The sequence below is a fragment of the Protopterus annectens genome, chromosome 7.part1 (assembly GCF_019279795.1).
Source record: "Protopterus annectens isolate FY-2018-M chromosome 7.part1, PAN1.0, whole genome shotgun sequence".
In the NCBI taxonomy this organism is placed as follows: domain Eukaryota; kingdom Metazoa; phylum Chordata; order Ceratodontiformes; family Protopteridae; genus Protopterus; species Protopterus annectens.
In genome coordinates, this window is record NC_056740.1 from 407,596,468 (window position 1) to 407,616,767 (window position 20,300).

Genomic DNA, 20,300 nt, shown 5'->3' on the forward strand with positions numbered 1-20,300 from the left:
TGAAGTCACAGAAACACTGGTAGAATTAGTGCAGGCTATGTACAAGGACCAAATGACACAAGTATGAACAGTCTTTGTACTCAAAGAGGAGTTCCCAGTAGGTGTGTATCACAGTTAAGCTCTGACCCCACTGCTGTTCATACTGGTGAAGGACTACATTAGCAAACAGAAACTGGAAACAAAACAACTCCTGAATATCCACTATGAGATGGTACCTCCGTCTCTGCTATGTTAAACCAGGCAGCAAGTGAGACAGGACTCAAACAAGGATAAATTACTATTTATTCAGTTAAAAAAACGAACATTATTCAGAGAAAATGGATGGTTAAGTGCTTCATCTGCTATGTGCAGACTTCCTCAGAACTCTGAGGAAGTCTGCAGATGAAAGCGCTTAACCATCCGTTTTCTCCGAATAATGTTCGTTTTTTAACTGAATAAATAGTAATTTATCCTTGTTCGAGTCCTGTCTCACTTGCTGCCTGGTTTAACATAGCGGAGACCGAGGTGCCATCTCATAGTGGATATTCAGCATTAGCAAACAGGTCGGAGAAGCCAGCTGAACAAAGTTGCTGTATGCAGATGATACAGCATTGCAAGCAGAGTCTGAACAGAAACTTAAGCAAATGATAAGGGGATTGAAATGCAAAACTGAAGACGAATGGGATGAAAGTGAGTACAGATATGACAGCTGTAATGACAGCAAATGAGTAAAATCAGAAGAAGCCACAAACTGAAATGGATGGGAAAACAGTGGAACAAGTTAACAGCTTCACATACCTGGGAGGGGCAGAAAGGAGAAAGGAAGTCTGAATGAGGAAGTCAGAGCTAGAATCAGAGGGACTGCAAACAAATGATATAGATTGTCAGGGGTAGTGTATGACAGAAGAATGCCAAATAATCTGGAAAGTAAGGTGTACAAAACAGTGGTGAGACCAGTACCACTGAGTGATACAGAAACCTTGACAATGAAGGCAGAACAGTTGAGGAAGCTCGAGGTGATGGAGATGAAGTGCCTGAGACAGGTGCTAGAATGCACACTGTGGAGCAGACAAATGAATGAGGACACCAGAAAAGAAGACAAAGTAGCTCCAATTGCAGAGAAGGTCAAAAAGAAGAGATTACAGTGGCGTGGGCACACATGCAGGAAAGCAGAAGACAATCTTGTGAAAATGATTTGGGACTGTCAAAAGGAAGTGAGGCCATCCAAGAGACTGATGAATTGTGTGAGAGAAGACCGGTGACAGTCAGGCATGACTATCAAAGAAGGTGGGAAAGTGGATCTGAATTGAGACAGAGAGGTGGTGACAGTGGACGCAACACCCCACCCATATTTAGAAAATAGGAATAAGGATGTCAATGATGATCTTGATGATGATGATGGTGTTGGTGAAGACCTGGATTGGCATACTGAGGTGACTGTTTCCCTTTTCAAAAAAGTGTACAAAATGGTATGTTACATTGATAAAGAGATAACACTTCTTAGCCTACATGGAAAAGCATGGTGCTGGAATGGAGACTTCATTGACAGTCAGTCTTTTGAATCATGAGGAGTTCTAATGATTCTCTACTTGCTTTACAACAGTGAATTGACCCTTTGACCTTCCACATAAATTAGTGTGGCCATGGGAGTTTGCCAATCTTTTCTGTATGATGGACTTAGTTGAAATGCAGAAGACATACAGCAGGTACTCTGGAATTTCTTGTGGGAAGTAGTACAACATGACGGGGTCCCAGGTCCCCTGCTGCATGTCATTCAGTTCGTATATTTGAAGGGTGAAAATTATGTCTACATTCTCAGCATTAAGTTGAACATATTCAAGTGGGCAAAGCCATCCACTCCAGGTGTGTCTTGTCTCCCCTTTTGCTTGTGATCTTCACAGATGGGATATTAAGGAGTAGCCAACATCTAGAGTACATCATCTGGGATCCAAGAAGGTAGTATATTTGTTGTGTATAGATGTTATTATGTTAACCTCAAGTGACTATGACCTACAGTGCAGACAGGATCAATGTTCTGCTAAGTGTGAAGCAGCTGGGATGAATCACATTTCCTCCTAATCAGAAGGCAGTGTTTCTATCGTGTAGCTTTTCTCTTGCAGGTAAGAGCTGCAAGCACCTACCACAGCTGGGGGAATTTAAGTATCTTGGGGACTTGTCCATGAGTGTGGCTAGAGAAGACTGAGAAGGAGTGACCAAAAGAAGCGTACAATAGCAGCAGTATTGGAGAAGTCCCAGACTGATGTTGAAGTGAAGGCCAGGTTACAGGAAGAAGCTTTCCATTTACTGGTCAATTTCTGTTCCCCTCTACACTTATGGTAATTAGATTTTGTAAAGCCCAAGCTGATGAGATTATGGATCAAAGCAAGATAATTGAATTTCCTTCATAGCATGAATCACTCTTCATGACAGAGTGAAAAGCTTGGCTATCTGGAAAGATTAGTAAGTCTGACATGTATTTCTTATTGTCTGCAGGACTGCACACTCAGTCTCTGATTCTGTCTTTTTTAAGATAAGGGTGTAGGCCAAGATCCCAGTTGATAAGTGTTTTGTGAACATTTTTGGCTCAAATATGGTCATGCTTACACTTTTTACCTTATTAAAATATTGTAACACACACACACACACACACACACACACACACACACACACACACACACACACACACACACACACACACACACACACACACACACACACACACACACACACACACACACACACACACACACACAATCAGAGGATTTAGTCAAATGTCTTCACCCTTTTTTTTGGCATTCATCACAAAGCCTGGCCCTTTTCTGAGAGTGGTATGGCATATTGCACAAACACGGAGCTGTTCAATATTGTGTGCTGAATGTGCTACGATGCTTTCAAACTCTTTTTTTTTTTTTGCTGCATTTCACATTTCAGAATGTTATTCAATGTCATCATTTCACTGCTTTTTCAGGATCTTGCTCCTGAATTGCTTGAATGCAAATTGTACCACATTTAAATTAATACACTTTGTGAGGCAAACTAAGTAAATGAATATTTATGGAAAGTGAACTAGAATTGAAATTGGCACTGACAGTTGAACTTTTGAAGTTAGTTAAGAATTGGGGAATACAGATTATATCAACAAAACACACACACACACACACACACACACACACACACACACACACACACACACACACACACACACACACACACACACACACACACACACACACACACACACACACACACACACACACAGACACGCACACACACACCACACAGACTTTTAAAAATGTATTACAGGCTACTTTTGCAACCAGGTGATCTTGGGTCACCAGAGAAGATCATCTGTGATAAGCTGAATCCAGCCAATTAATAAATATGCCAATCAATGCAGCCTTTACCCTTGATCATTTCCAAGACTCCCCCTGGTAATATACTGATACTTTTGTTTTTAGAAAAAAAGTTAATTATAACTTTCTGTATTTTGTTGCAGCTGCTGTCTCCTTCTTGGCCTTGTGATTATGTGACTGGGTTTACATCAACACAGTGCTGGCCCAGTTTCCAATGGCTGACTGCCTTTCAAACAAGCATTCTTTGTCTCCATTCACACCCATCATTTGTTTACCCTAGCCAGCCTTCCCCCTGAAATGTATCAGTTTTACTGATGGGTGTCTGCAGGCCATCCTTATGACTCTGTCACCACTATGTATGCCTAGTCCCCTTTCCAATAATTTATATTAAACTGCTGGAGTGCAGGTGACTTAAACATGAACCAGCATTGTTTCACCATTCCTAAGTCATGGTCAAACTATTTATTGTTCCATTGTCAGTCCACACTATGCATGTAACCTTCTTAAGCTTTACAGAACCATTAACTCTGAAAAGTCTTGCCAACATGCATGGGGATACTAGAAATATCTAGAAATTAAGTAGTTGGAGTGACTAAAGTCCCAATATCACCTGGGGTATGCCTACTTTTCAGCCTGTATTTAGATCCCGTACCTAAGCTAGTACAGTCAGAATCTGGTGGCCTGTTACTGTTCCACAGGATTTGTTCTGTGTTTCATTTTAAGTCATTCAACATTCCTGGTTTAGATATAGTTATTCTTATGCTGCACTATATCTAAATACCTTTCCCCAGAAATAAATGTGGCATTTTATTCCACATAATATCTGTTATAACATTAACCTAATCATTTGTTGTACCTGTATTTTCATGACCCTACAAGTAAGCCAAGCAGCATCCATTGTATGGGGTAGTAACGAAGTTCACGTATACCAAAGAGCTGTATATCCCTTGTTCTAGTTATCATACAGGTGGAGTTAACACTCAGTGATTCTGTGTGGAGTTCAGTCACAGTTTGCTACTTTGTTGCCACTGTACAATGTAGATGCTTTAGCCACATAGCTGATTTAACAGAGTTAATACAAGGTCACATAACCCCCTAGGCTGCATTAAACATACTTGGCATCTTAACTATCCGTACAAGAAACATTGCTAAACTCAGAATTGTTTCACTTAATTCCACTTCTGTAGCTCTGGGCTTCTAATCTTTAGTGAGTAGATTGAAAACAGTAATGCTCTGCATTCTGTTGTAGAGTCCTGTCCAAAGGAAATCTTTAAACTCAAATCGCTTGCTGTTTCAAAGCAAGCAGAGTCCACTGAAAATTACATTAATCCTGTTCTTTGCTTCCAATCAGTGATTCCCCTGCAGTTTTTCCTTCATCTTGAGAAGAGAGGCTTAAGTCATCAGTTTCATTTCATCAATCTTTTGTCAACGTTTTTGTTCTCTCTGATTAAGCCCGTGATCCCACAGAAGCTGTAGCAATTTCCTTTTCACTGAGAAATACTGGAAACTTTTCAATAAGTTAAGACATATCCATGGCTAGAGAAACAGCAAGTTTTTGGTTCATGAATGCCATTTCTGCTTTTAATGCAAGTGTTGTTCAGTTTTATTCAATCAGAGCATCTCAAGTATTTCAGAATTTTCCAGTCTGTTATGCAGACGTGTGATGGACTAAACCAGTTACAAATGGTTTCTACTCCAGACTTAATTTTTGCCCTTCTGTCTACATTTTCATTTTCTGCACTATATGGGCAGTCCCTAAAATATTAAGATACCACTGTGTGGCCCTCATGACAGAGACCCAAGCAGTTTTTTTGTCTGTAAGTATATAAAATACACAACACAATAAGTTGAACATTTTGTCCACCACATAAATGGCCAGTTCATTTTCACTGGCAGTTTATTTTCTTCTGACATGCTTGACTATAAATGTGAAAACCAATAAAAATGTATCACCTTCCCAAACTGCTGTATGAGAATCAATCTGAAAGACAGTTTTTGATAAAGGCATGTGCTCTTAGAACTGCTAATTGCATTTGCTCCTGAATCAGTCTTTCTCACAGTTCCAGCATCTGATATCAGCAAAGCGTCCTGTCCAATGTTCATTATCTTGAGATTACTAATGCTGACTGTCCAAGATATCTGCCAAGAACTGTTTTAAAATTATTTTATTTATTCTTTATTATGTGGATAAAACAGCTATGTACAAATGGTTGTGTGACATTTGATTGCAGATCCATTTTACTTACACAGACTTCATGTAGTAAAAATGATGAAACTAAATTTCACCAAAAGTACATTTGATTGAAAATTCATTTTATCAAAAAAGATAAAAGTCTATAGATGTTTTGTTTTAATAATCTTTGATTTTGGGAGTTGTAAGGGAAGTCATTTAGATGGTTTTTATGTGTGTTGACAATGAGAATTATAATATTGTACCCTTGGATCTATAGATATTTGTGTTTGTGAGGCAGTGATGATTCATTGTGTGTTGTACTTTTTTCCACATGCTTGCAACCATGGAATTAGAATATTAGTTTGGGTGGGTACAGAGCAATCAGGGTGTTTACCCCGTGCAAAAAGCTTTCTAAAGTATACACGTTGTGTAGACCTTTATCAATAAAATGACTTTTCAGCCATGTGCTTTCAGTCAATCGCTGTTTTGATAATGTGCATCACCTGATTTCTTTGCCAGTAAAATGAATCTATGGCCAAATGTCAGTGAATTATACAAAGGCCTTTGTGATTAAATGACATATTTTGAATAATACACTGATGTAAAAGTTTGTTACAATTGAGAACTGCAGAAAGTGATACACAATATCAACTTCTCCTTGCTAGTTCTACTGTACCACCCATATGAATTACTTCCTAGCAGCATAATTGTGCAATTTTCTATATCCAGAAAGCTGTAGTGAATATAGTTGTAATTCAAGTAAAAATGAAATGTAGAATAATGGAATATGCTATAGAAAAATGTGTTCCAACTGGCTTTAATTTACATCTCTTTTGTATTTCATGGTTGTCTCAAAACACAATGTCTCAAGGAAATTTTCTGCGATCGAAGGTGACCATGCCTTTGGAAAACACACCTGCACAAAACCTAACTGCTGGATATGATACCCGCCAGTGACAGCAGATATGCAAAACCCATCTTACAGGTCTTGCACTACAGGTAACTTACCTATTATCTGGAAACGTATTACCATGCACACCTTTCAACTGTCCCAGTTTTGGAGGAATGTTCCTGTTTTCAAGCCTGATTTATGATGTCCCTATTTTGGAGGTATGCCCCTATTTTCAGGCTTGATTTACCCCTTCATACAATTTTCTAATTTCCAATCATCACATGATTTATGAACTTGTCTAGTGAACTGAAAATCACACTACATGACCAAGATACTGGTGACAGCAATAATTTAAGCAAAAAGGACTCACATCTTACAACTGTCTTTTTCAGAACCAAAAATAAATGACCTTGTATGGAAGAATTTTGTGGTACAGTTCATTAAAGGGTAGATATTTTACACTGTCTCTTTGATAAAGTGCTTATATTTTTCTGTCATTGTTGTCACTCTGTTTTTAAACATGTTTTTGAATAGTATACCGCATTCCTAGTGGAAATGGTAACAGTTATGCATTACTTGATACTGAATTTTCTATTCTAATTAGATTCCCAGATTTCTTGCTGGATGTTCCCATTTTTCAAGGGCCTTTGATCCTATTTTCAACATCTGTAGGTTTAGAGGTATGAAACTGCATTCTCTCTACAAAACTTGTCATCCTGTTTTTTTTCGCAAAAAAACTGTTTTATTTTAATTAATTTAGGGAGGTAAGTGAACTGGACCAAAAAAAAAAAAAAAACCATTCTTTAGCCATGACATAGTTACAACAACACTAAACAAACATGCATAAAACTATTAAATGAAAAGCAAAGACATATAATACGCAATACCACCAAACAGAAAAGAACAATATATGCAACAAAATAACTGAGCAGTGTAGGAACATTCATAATAGTTTGACAGATGTAACCATCAGATCTGTAAGGAACTTATTCATATTGGAAGTAATAGGCAAATGTCAGCTTTATTTTATTTATTTATTTATTGATTTTACATTTATTTAGCAGGAAAGTCCAACTGGGATAAATAACCATTTTCAGCGGATGCCCAGGGAGAAAAGCTCCACATTAACAAAACAATAAAAATTAATAAGATATATATAAAAATATAATCTAAGTATGACAATACATAAAATAGATATATTGTAAATTACAGCTAACTTATTTACAATTTGAACAAAGAATAGTTCTATTTTACAATGTAAGAAATAGAGACAGTGCAAACTGTACAACATAAGCAAATATCAAACTATCCTGACAACTGAAAAGAAAACTTAAGGTAAATATTAGCAAGCAGGGAAAAAAGTGCATGAATAAAAAGAGCTGAAATTTAGAAGCAGTTAGGACAGAAGGAACAATATGTGCAGGTATTCATATATCAACATAGCCTGGACTAGAACAGGTGCAAAGCCAAGAAGTATTAAAAAAGCTTTTAAGAGCAGCTTTAAACTGGTTTATATTGAAAATGGCTCTAATGGAATGAGGAAGCATGTTCCATTTTTTGGCTGCTTGGTCTGAAAATAGGTAGTCACCTGTCATATTGCAGGACTTGCACACGTGTAATAGTGAAATATTTGATTATAGATTACAGTTGGTAGTATGAGGCTGGAGAATGTTTAGTAAAGCAGGAGTTTTGTTGGACCAATAAAACAGTTTGTGTGGCAAAATTAGTTGATTGTAGGATAATAGTTGTGATAGTTCAAGCCAAGACAGCTTTTTTAGGGTGTGACAATGGTGGGTGTAATGTACACTGTCACTGGCAAATTTAGCTATTTTATTATAACAAGTTTCAAGTTTCTTTAAGTCAGCCTTTTTAAGGTTGCTGAAAATTGGGGATGCATGTAAGAGAGTTGAAAGGAGGAGGGTTCTAGAAATAGCTACCCTGGAAGCATTAGTTAGATACTTCTTGTTTCGATATAAAGCACCCATCTTTTTATGAACTTTTTAATTGTTTCTGCTATATATAGGCAAACTCTTAGGTTACTATCAATTGTAACACCTAACAGATTTGTTTGTGATGTAGGAGTGATTATTGTATTGTTACAGGCAGTGATGAAGAAAGAAGTTAGGGGAAGAGAGGATTTTGTGCGTTGAAAGATCATAAGTGCTGTTTTATTGGGATTAAGTATGAGTTGATGGTTTGTTAGCCATAGTTCAGTGTCAGAGAAGGACTTTTGGGTTATGTCTTGAAGACAGTTTAGAGTAGATACAGCACAAATAAATATTGAGTCATCAGCATATTGAAGAAAATGAAGTTGATGGGGACGTGGTATTAAGGTCATTTGTAAAAATGCTAAAGAATAGTGAACCCTGTGGAACACCTAATGAGACAGGGAGATGGGGGGAGAGGACCTGTTGCCATTTTGCAGATTGTTGGTGGCCATCTAGATAGCTTTGGAACCACTGAAGCAGCGAGGGGTTTAGATTCAGTTTGGAAAGAACAGATAATTTTGATGTGGGAAACTGTATGAAAGGCTTTGGAGATGTCCAGAAAGACTGCAGATACTATTTTACCCTCATTTCTAAATTGGTTAATGGTATTTGTAAAGTTAAGAACTGCTACTGTGGTACTATGACAGGAGTTGAAACCATGTTGGGAGTTTGCAAGTAGACTATTGGTGGCAAGATACTGGAGCAGTTGTGAGTCAATGAATCTTTCAAGGAGTTTGATAGGGGAGAGAGGATGGCAATAGGTCTATAACTGGTGAGCTCAGCTGAACTTCCACCTTTGTGTAGGGGGATAATGTGAATAACATTCCAAATTGCTGGAACATATTGTTCTGCTACAGACCTACTGATAAGAATAGCCACAGAATAGGAAATACCTTCAGCTTCCAATTTTAAGTATTCTGTTGGAAGCTTATCAGCTGCAATAGAAGTGGTTTTGAGTTTCCTGAATAATTTCTCTATGGCAACTGTGGAGATGGGCTGGAAAGAGAAGCATATATTATTCAGATTATAAAATTTGGGAGTTAATGGTGGAACAAGTTTAATATTTTTGGTTAGAGATAGTATACTTTCTGTGAAGAATTTATTAAATTCTTCAGCGACAATACCAGAGCAATGTGGTATATTAGGAGAAGGGGTAGCTGTTTGTCCTTGGTGAAGAATAATATTAATGGTACTCCACAATTTTGAGGGGTTATGTTGGTACTTCTGTTATAAGTTATGGTAAAAATGTATTTTGTCTAGACTGATATGATATTTAGCCTTATTCCTAATTTGTTGGAATATAATTATATCTGCAGTGGTGGTGCTGTGGTAGTGGTGTCGCCTCACAGTTAGATGTTGCCCGTTAGAGCATCTTCTGTGTGACGACATGTGTGAATGGGCATTCCTTCGTTGAAGGTTGTGCGTTAGGCCCAGCAAGCCAGCACGTAAAACTCTACTGCCAATCATTAGCGGACCGGAGTTCCACTGTGGCGACCCCTAACTGGGAAAAGCCAAAAGACACAAAGACACAAACTAAATGGCTACTTGTGGATTTACTGGAGTGCCAATTTTGCCAAGCCTTGTCCCTTTGCATAAGATAGTTCTTTGTTTCATTAGTTAGCCATGTTGTATATGGGGCCTTAGTCCGAACAGTCTTAGGAGGAGCCAATCTGTTGATAATATCAAGGAATAAATTGCTGAAATGTTCACCTGTGGCATTAAGTGGTAGTCCTTAAGAATGTACCAGTCACATTTCTTAAGGGTGTCCATCAGTTCTTGGGGTTTAAAGTTTCTGTTACTATGTATTTGTCAGAAAGTAGTAAGTTTAATAGGATTAATAGATAAGTTGGCATATGGTCACTGAGACTGTCAGGTAGACATCCAGTATACTGGCAAAGATTAGGTTTGTTTGTTAAAGTCCAATCACGTATTGATTGCCAGTTAGAATTTTTGTCTATCCTTGTAGGAGATTGGATAGGTTGTGTGAAGGTGAAAAGGCTGATGTGATTGCTAGAGTTATGCGAATTACAGGTTGTGCAGTCAATATTTAATTCACCCATAATAATAGTTACTTGAGTTACAGATTTTGTTATAGACTAGAGAATGTGTTCTATCGTAGAGATGTTATTGCCTGCTGGGACATAAGTAGCTATAATGGTAATTAACTTTCTTTGGGTAACCTGTTAGAAATATGAAGATTAAATGGTAACAATGTAAGAGTACTCTTAAATAAAATGGCTACACCACCACCTCTTTTCCCATTTCTGTCTGCTCTGACTATGTTGTACGCTCGTGAAGTGATTTCATTATCAGAAATGTGTGCTTTTAACCAAGTTTCAGTCAAGAAAGCACTGTCAGGAGAGTAATGGGAAAGGGTGGCATGCATTCTATGGACTTTATTGACAATGCTTCTAAGGTTCTGATTTAGGAGTAACAAATCAGAGGGTTTACGTGGAGATCATAAAATCCTAGTCCTTTAGGCAGAGATGTGGTATATGTATTGAGGACTTAGATTAGGATGAATATCATTGCTAATAATCCGTTTCATAGCAATTGTTACCAGTGTCTGCAAGGATATGGATATATGTATGTGATCTTTTAAAGAGTTAGTTATTGGGCTATGTTTAAGGTGATATAGTCTATAGGTTATTTGATGGAAATCTGTAATGTTAACAATAGTTGAAGAAATAAAATGAGAATTGATATCTAAGTGTAGAAAGTAAGTAGTAGATTTGTGAAGATGTTGAGGAGAGATTAATACAAATTGAAAGCTTGTTAAGTAAGCAGGAGTAAATAGAAAAGTGATTAATATGATGTGAAGTGGAAACATTATACGATAAATAGTATTGATAGATGTTTATGTATGCAAAGTATCAAAGGAATAAATATAAGAATATAGATAATAATCTAAAGGAGAATTGGGTGATAGGGAAAATAAGTTAGAGGAAAAGGAATTTGTATAGCAGAGTGCAGGTAAAGTAAAAAAAAATAAAGCAGGTGGGTGGAACTAGAAATAAGATAAAATGTATACAAATGGTAAGTAAGTAGAAATGCAAATAAGATGGTGGAGTTAGAGAAGGTAAGTAGGATAAGACAGAGAAAGTACAAAAGGTAAGCATAGGAACATATTGATTGGTTAGAGAATAGAGTAGGAGTGACTAGGGTTGGAAGAAATGTAATTCATCTGGGGAGGGTGGGAATGAGGGCAGGGTAGGGGAGCATAGTGAGCCCGAGTATAGAGTGGGTAAATGGAGCAGCAGAGCTGAGGCCACGACTGCACAGCCAGGAACAATCAACCACTGTGATTTAACCAGATAATGAGAAGAAAATACAGGTAATCCAGCAATACTGAGAACTGTTTAACAAAAATAGTATAGTACTTTACCAACAAGTAGGGAAAGAGCTAAAAGACTATAGGACAATCCCTAATGGAAACAGACTAAGGAAGGCAGTAGACTAACAGAATAAAAAAGCACCAATAGTGAATACCGGGCATGGGGGGGTCCTGTAGTCTGCTCTCCAAGGCAAGTTCAAATACAAGAGTACAAACAAAACATATGGCAAGAAACATAAATACAAACATACGCCATAGATATTTTCCTTTTACTAGATAAAGACATCCATGTGATAAATGTAGTTGAATGGAATTATAACTAATGAAGTGCAGAATCACGATGATTGCTTTAACAGGGCTTGCAATAAATAAACAAGGTAAGACATAAAGGTTAAAATAATTATAAACATTGAAAAAAGTAAAGTTCAAGAAGTAGCATTTAAAGAATAAAATACAGTCACAACTACAGCTTAGTAAGATATGTATACAATCTCCAGCACAATAAATAGGTATGTAAACATAATAGAAATTCACATTGATTACAGACACTAAAATGATATTAAAAAACTATTATATCCAAAGATGAAAATATCTAAAAGTCACCATAAACAGCAGACAACACTAATAGGCATACAACAGCTTGACATTTAAGATTTACGCAGTGAGTACAGCTAATGTCGCTGCACATTATATCAGAATGTTTTTATAAGTAGGAGTTAAGCGGTAGGTAAATTTGATGCCGCTGCACAATATATAACAGAGCTCTTATAAGTTGGAGCTCATTACTAATATCTAAATTACAGGCTGATAGTAAGTAAGAACATTACAAAAAGCATAGTGAAATAGACTGCAAACAACTGCAATCAGTGTTATAAGCTGCAAGCTGGGCAAGTATTCCTCAAATATATATAGTGTATGAATAGCAACTAATTTAAGTTAATGACCTTGGATGATTTTTGACTACAGAAAAGAAAGAAGCTAGGGTTGGAACATTTCTGATTTTGTGTGGAACATAGTTTCAGGCTTTTGGTGCATGATATGAGCAGATTTTAAACACTATGCTAATTGTGTGACATGGGATTGTTAAAAGAGAGTAATCTCAAGCACAGAGAAGTATTCTAGAAACAGGGAAGTGAGAGATGGGAGAGAAAGGAAGGGAGGGAGGAAATACATGTTTCCATGAGTTGTATCAAAACTGACCTGACATCAATGCGAGGCTATAATGCCTTCCGTGCATTTAGATCAGCTCGTACACAGGCATGAACTAAAGGTGTAGATGTTTTGATTTACATTCAAAATAAATATACCTCAAGGTTTGTTAGTAGGTTCACACACTTGAGCTTCTCCATGTTTAAATCACCATAGGCAGAATCCCATACCACTTCCTTGTAAACAATAGGTCCCTCTCTATGACACAGGAAAGCCATAACATGTATTTAAGCTTACTGGAAACATTCACCATCCAACACAATACCAAATTATTGGGTGACTTTAATTACCCCACTATTAAGCATGTAGGTACAGAGATTCCTGAATTTTCTAAATACAAACTTCCTGGACCACATTGTAAATATGCTAACCAGGGGTGCAAACATATTTGATCTGTTCCTCACTAATATGGGAGAAAACTGCACAACCCCTGGTGCAATATCTTCTCTCTTCAGGTCAGATCACAAAAAGGTCTTCCTTGAAGTAAAAATAAAACCCAGAATCCCAGCTAACACATGAACATTCAGGAACTATAATAAGACTAACTCCCTACTATTAAACAATATCCTGGCAAAATTTCAAGCCCTCCCCAAACCTTGAGAACACTTTTACCTGTGTGGAACTGTTCACAGAAACCCAACTGAAGCATGCTAATTGCTGCAAAGAGGCATTTGTACCCACCAGGAATATGTACAGAACTAACTCAGAAAAACAAGCCACCCTGGCAGGATCACAACATCAATAAGCTGAATAACAGAAGGAAGAAAATCATAGTAAAAATAGGAGGTGTAGCACCCAGCAGGAAAAAAGCACTCTCATCAAACTAAATGAACAGCTCAGAGGACACATAAATCCAGACAAAGGCAAGTTTGAGGTAAATTGGGCCACTCAGGCCAAGGATAACCACACAGTATTCTTTAGCTATGTCCACAACCTTAAAGGCAATATACAATTGTGTGCAATGCTAATTGTTAACATCTATATTGAGTCAGAAGATATAGCAAACCTAGTGGCAGGCAAATTCATCTCTAACTTTACCACTCAGTCTCCTCAGGAAATACCATCAAATATAACTGCCACAGTTATCATTAGGGAATTGTCCCTCAATGCTCTCTCTTAATAGGTCTATAAGTGTGCACTAGGTTAATGACCACAAGGGCCTTTTTAAGTCTAGCCATGCATGCCAAATCTCTGACAAGTTCTGGTGCTTTCGATAAGTGCAAGTAGTGGCTTGGGAGATGAAACATTTACAAGCAGGGGCCTGGGAGATGAACCATTTACAGGTTGCCTGTGTCCATTAGAGACACAGGTGCCAAACCAGGGATGATTTTCCTGTTGTCTATCTAATTGTTCAAGTTACACTTAAATTGGGTTAAGGAAGAACTCTGCTCTACATGGATGGGGAGCCTGTTCCAGAGAAGAAATTGTCTCTGGGATACACACCTGTCTCTCCAGCAAGTTCTCTTTATATCACACGCAAGGTTTAAGTCTTTATAATGGATAATTCTGCTTCTGTTTATTTTGTGGATATACAGGAGGTCTGTCAGAGTGGCATCTGTTGATGTCTCATTTGACAGGCATAGATCTTCCCCTTAACAGCCTGTAGGAGATAGACTACAGGGATAGGGCTATGGGGTGGTCTGCATAGCACATGTTACTTATGTCCTCTATTCTTTTAGTGAGGAACCTCTGTGGACATTCCAGTTGTTGGATGTGCCTGGTTATGTACATACCAAAGGGGGGATGATAAGTCTGTTGAATGCTGAATAAACTGGAACAGTGACGTCCTTGTAACTATATGCTATACCTTTGTTTATAAGCTGCACAACATAGAATTATTTCCTTGCTACTGTAAACATATGCTGGCAACAGCTAGATTACTGGTTATGTGTGTCCCCAAGTCCCTGACTATTGGGTTGACTCTTGGGGGTGTGTCATCTAGTTCCAAGGAAGTCATTGTTCCACTGTATTTGGCACTCATCAGGGCTATCAATGAATAATTTGCCACATTTGGTATGTACCTAACCAGGCATATTCAACCATTGTAATGTCAGACCGGGAGTCAACAGAAGTTCCTTACTAAAAGAATGCAGAGTGTAAGTAATGTGGCCTATTCAGATCGCATCAAAGCCCTATGACTGTATTCTGATTCCTAGAGTCTGTTGAGGGGAGAGCTATGCTCGGCATATAAAACATCATCAGACTCCACTCTCATTAACCTCCTGCATATCCACAAAACAAACAGCAAAAGAAATATCTGTTCTAAAGACTTAAACCTTGTCTGTGATTTAAATAGGATCTGCTGGAAAGACAGGTAGTTTCCCAAATACAACCACTTCTTTGCAATAGGATATTCACCTCTGTGAAGAAGATTAAACCAAACTGAAGTGTAACTTGGACAGCTGGATGTAGAACCAGAAATTTACCCCTGGTTTAGTATCTCTGCCACTAATGGACACAGGCAGCCTGCAAACAGTTCATCTCCCAGGCCCCTCCTTTTAAATTTTTCAGCTACCAGGCCCCTTGTTACAATACCAAGGCTGACAGAAGTTATAAGAGCTTTCCGATGCACGGCTACATTTAAAAAGGCCTTATGTGCATCCAGATGCGTTAGCTTTATTTGCATCCATATGGACATTGAGCAGTAATGAGCAGATGGACATGGCAGCATGCTGTACATTGGGGAACATCATGCTTTCTAAAGGGTAAGGCAGTGGTGTTTATTCTTCGGTTAATGTGCCCTAAATCTATAAACATTATTTTGGGAAAATAGCAATATAACAATTATAGAGTCCTTGTGGATGATTAGTGATAGTTCATATTAAGACTGACATCAGTACTACCTTTCTGTAACATAAAATAGCTTTAGGAATGGGCTGTAAAGTTACTGTGTATTGTCTTTGACATTATATCACTTGCAGTACTTGGCAGTCATAGTAAAGACATACTGGAGGCTGGTTACAGATTCATACTGTTTGTGCTATTTGTGATTATGTGGATAAACCTTATAAATGTTACACTGTGTCATATGTGAGCATCTCAATCTTCTTCTTCTTTTGTTCTTCCTGGTTAGGGGTTGCCACAATGGATCACCTGTCCACTCATGATTGGCAGTGGAGTTTTACAGTGTCGAGTTGCCAGCCCGATGTCCAACGTTCCACGGAAGGCACACACACGCATGCACTCATGCCTAGGGCCAATTTTAGAGTATCCAATCCACCTACCAATCTTTGTGATGTAGGAGGAAACTGGAGCACCTGGAGGAAACCCACATGACCACAGGGAGGACATACAGACTCTGTACAGAAGGCACCCCAGCCAAAGATCAAACCGGAGAATTTCTTGTTGTGAGGTGGCAATGCTAACTGCTGCACCACCATGGCCCCCCATATGTGAGCATCTCAATAAACATCATAAATGTTACACTGTGTCATTTGTGAGCATCTCTATAAACACTATAAATGTTACACTGTGTCATATGTGAGCATCTCAGTCAATATGTGAGCATCTTGATAAACATTATAAATGTTACGCTGTGTCATATGTGAGCATCTCAGTCAATATTATAAATGTTACACTGCATCATATGTGAGCATCTCGATAAACACTATAGATGTTACACTGCATCATATGTGAGCATCTCAGTCAATATTATAAATGTTAAACTGTGTCATATCTGAGCATCTCAGTCAATATTATAAATGTTACACTGTGTCATATGTGAGCACCTCGATAAACATTATAAATGTTACACTGTGTCATATGTGAGCATCTCAGTCAATATTATAAATGTTACACTGTGTCATATGTGAGCATCTCAGTCAATATTATAAATGTTACACTGTGTCATAAGTGAGCATCTCAGTCAATATTATAAATGTTACACTGTGTCATATGTGAGCATCTCAGTCAATATTATAAATGTTACACTGTGTCATAAGTGAGCATCTCGGTCAATATTATAAATGTTACACTGCATCCTATGTGAGCATCTTGATAAACACAATAGATGTTACACTGCATCATATGTGAGCATCTCGATAAACACTATAAATGTTACACTGTCATATGTGAGCATCTCAGTCAATATTATAAATGTTACAGTGTGTCATATGTGAACATCCTTATAAACATTATAAATGTTACACTGTGTCATATGTGAGCATCTCAGTCATTATTTTAAATGTTACACTGTGTCATATGTGAACATCCTGTTAAACATTGTAAATGTTACACTGTGCCATATGTGAGCATCTCAGTCATTATTTTAAATGTTACACTGTGTCATATGTGAACATCCTGTTAAACATTATAAATGTTACACTGTGTCATATGTGAGCATCTTAGTCAATATTATAAATGTTACACTGTGTCATAAGTGAGCATTTCAGTCAATATTATAAATGTTACACTGTGTCATATGTGAGCATCTCAGTCAACATTATAAATGTTACACTGTGTCATAAGTGAGCATTTCAGTCAATATTATAAATGTTACACTGTGTCATATGTGAGCATCTCAGTCAACATTATAAATGTTACACTGTGTCATATGTGAGCATCTCAGTCAATATTATAAATGTTACACTGTGTCATATGTGAGCATCTCAGTCAACATTATAAATGTTACACTGTGTCATATGTGAGCATCTCGATAAACACTATTGATGTTATACTGTGTGATATGTGAGCATCTCGATAAACACTATAATTGTTAAACTGCATCATATGTGAGCATCTCAGTCAACATTATAAATGTTACACTGTGTCATATGTGAGCATCTCGATAAACACTATTGATGTTATACTGTGTGATATGTGGGCATCTCGATAAACACTATAATTGTTAAACTGCATCATATGTGAGCATCTCAGTCAATATTATAAATGTTACACTGTGTCATATATGAGCATCTCGATAGACACTATAAATGTTACACTGAGTCATTTATTTATTTATTTCACATTTATTTCACATTTGTTAACCGGGTTAGTCCAACTGAGTTTGCAAACAAACCCATTTTCACTGGAGACCGGCAGGGAAAATCCCCAGCAAACATAAATAAAGATGAAGTGACGATATACAAACATTAAATAACAATCACAACACAAAATAATTATAAAGAAGATAAGGTTATTAACTATTTGCATTGCAGTAGTAGTAAGCAACCCATTTCAGTGGAGACCCAAGGGGAAAGAGCCCCAGCAAATATAAGCAAAGATAAACATACAGAACAAAAACTATTAAAAATAACAATGCAAATACAAAATTAATTATAAAGAGAAAAATAAAAGAAAAACATATGTACATTAAGGGTTGCACATATAGCAGTGGTCTGCATTTACTACATATAAGAGTAAAAACAAAAAGGTAATCATTCGAAAAAAGGGAAATATACAGAAACGGATAAGAAGTGGTGGGGAAAGATAAATAGCATGGAGAATGGGAGGGGGGAGAGAAAAGAGGGGCTATAGTAGTAGAGCTGATGGTTTAGGAGGTTAGTTTAAGCAGAAGTTACTAACAGACAAACAAAGTTAGGAGAAGCAACAGGTTATACAGTAGGACAGACTAAGACTATGTGTGGTCAAGGCAACGGCATAATTTCAAGTTTAGTAGGTGTGATTTAAGCTCCTTTTTAAAACAGGGAAAGGAAAGGTTGGATCTAATATGGAGAGTTAGTTTGTTCCAATTTAGTGAGGCAGAGTGTTTGTAAATTGTTTGCCAGTATGTTTGTCATATGTGAGCATCGCACTAAACATTATAAATGTTACATCGACACGATTATCATATGTTAGCCATCATAAAGGACACATTATTATCCCAGGGATAAAAATTCAAAGGGGGGTATTTCAGGGTGAATCTTTGTCACCGCTGCTCCTTTGTCTTGCCTTTAACCTATTATGCTGCCTACTTAACATATTACATCATGCTTACAGTTTGATTCATGGAAAAAACAACAAAGTGTAAAGACTTCTCATGCTCGATTTCTGGATGATTTAAAACTGTATAGTTCATCAGATGAGGAGCTGAAGGCATAACTTTAAGTGGGAAAATATTTCTCAGATGATATAAGAATGCCATTTTGTTCTGATAAATGTGCAAACATTTAAAGCAGGAAAGCTGCACACCTATAAAATATCAAACTGGGATAGGAATGTGATATAAAGCAACTTCTGCAGGAAGAATTGTGTAAATATTTAGGAAATGATGAAGGATCAACAATAAAGCATGAGCAAATGTGAACAAACTTTGTAAGGAACATTTTCGAAGACTAAAATTAATACTGAAAACAGCCTTGGTATCTGGGAACAAAGTCCAAGCTATAAACCAATTTGCTCTTCCTGTTCTAACTTACGATTTTGGGGTTATTAACTCACCCCAAAAGGCATTGGATCACTTGGATGAGAAAACAAGAAAAATGCTTCATGGTTATCAAATGATATGTAAAAAATTAGTCTATACCTCAAATTTAAACCAAAAGATGAAAGGTTAATATCGGTGGCCCGGGATACTGGACTATGTCACATTGTTTTACAAAGTCCATTGAACATTTGGGAGAAACAAATGCAGATTCTGTGAAACAGAAATGTAAACAGTTGCACATTCTGTTGCTGGGTGTGATATACTAATGTCAGAGGGCCTATGTACTGGAAGACAAAATAATATGGCAACACTGTTTCGCTGGGGATTGAGCAAACATTACAATATTGAAGTAGCTGAGTAGCATTGGAAACATGAGCAACAAAGCATTATAGAGAATGCTGAAGTTTATATCACATGGAATCACCCATTATCAACAGTTTAAAAAATAGTTTTGAGGAAACCAGATAAGATCCATGAAAGGAAGATTAAAGTATCATTGAAATTGCTACACTAAGTAACTACAGCGTCTTATGTTCAGAGAGACACAGAGTCATGAAGGATACCCAGACAGTTCCAACAGTCCTTTATATAGGACGTCATCATCACTTGGGGAGTTAATAATGGCTCCTAACTTGCAATCGTCTGTGAACTTTGTCAGCCAGAGTCCCTTCATGTTGGCCTGGACTTCAGAGAAGTAGATACCAAACAGGAGAACACACAGGACCAAACCCTGTGGGACTGCACTCATGACTGGTTGGCAGTCTGACTTGGAGTCAACTACTTTCACACTGTGGGTTCTATCTGTTAGCCAGTTTGCAACCCATACAGATTGATGCTGAGCTTAGTGAGTTTTTCTATGATTCCTGCATGGGGAATGGTATCAAAGGCCTTGGCCAGATCAAGGTAGGCTGTATGAACCACCTTGCCTTCATCCACAGCTCTGGTGACTGACTCAAAGAAATCAGCCAGGTTGAGCAGGCATGATCTACCCTTCACAAAACCAAACTG

General features: G+C 37.5%; 1 long non-coding RNA gene across 1 annotated transcript in view; it reads left to right on the plus strand.

Moving 5' to 3' along the window:
* The window catches only part of LOC122807798, a 194,933-nt gene extending 188,079 nt beyond the window's left edge, over positions 1-6,854 (plus strand). Inside the window, exon 2 of the long non-coding RNA XR_006365723.1 lies at positions 6,377-6,854. This is a non-coding gene — a long non-coding RNA (uncharacterized LOC122807798). The remainder of the gene's footprint in view (positions 1-6,376) is intronic.
* The last annotated feature ends 13,446 nt before the right edge of the window (positions 6,855-20,300 follow it).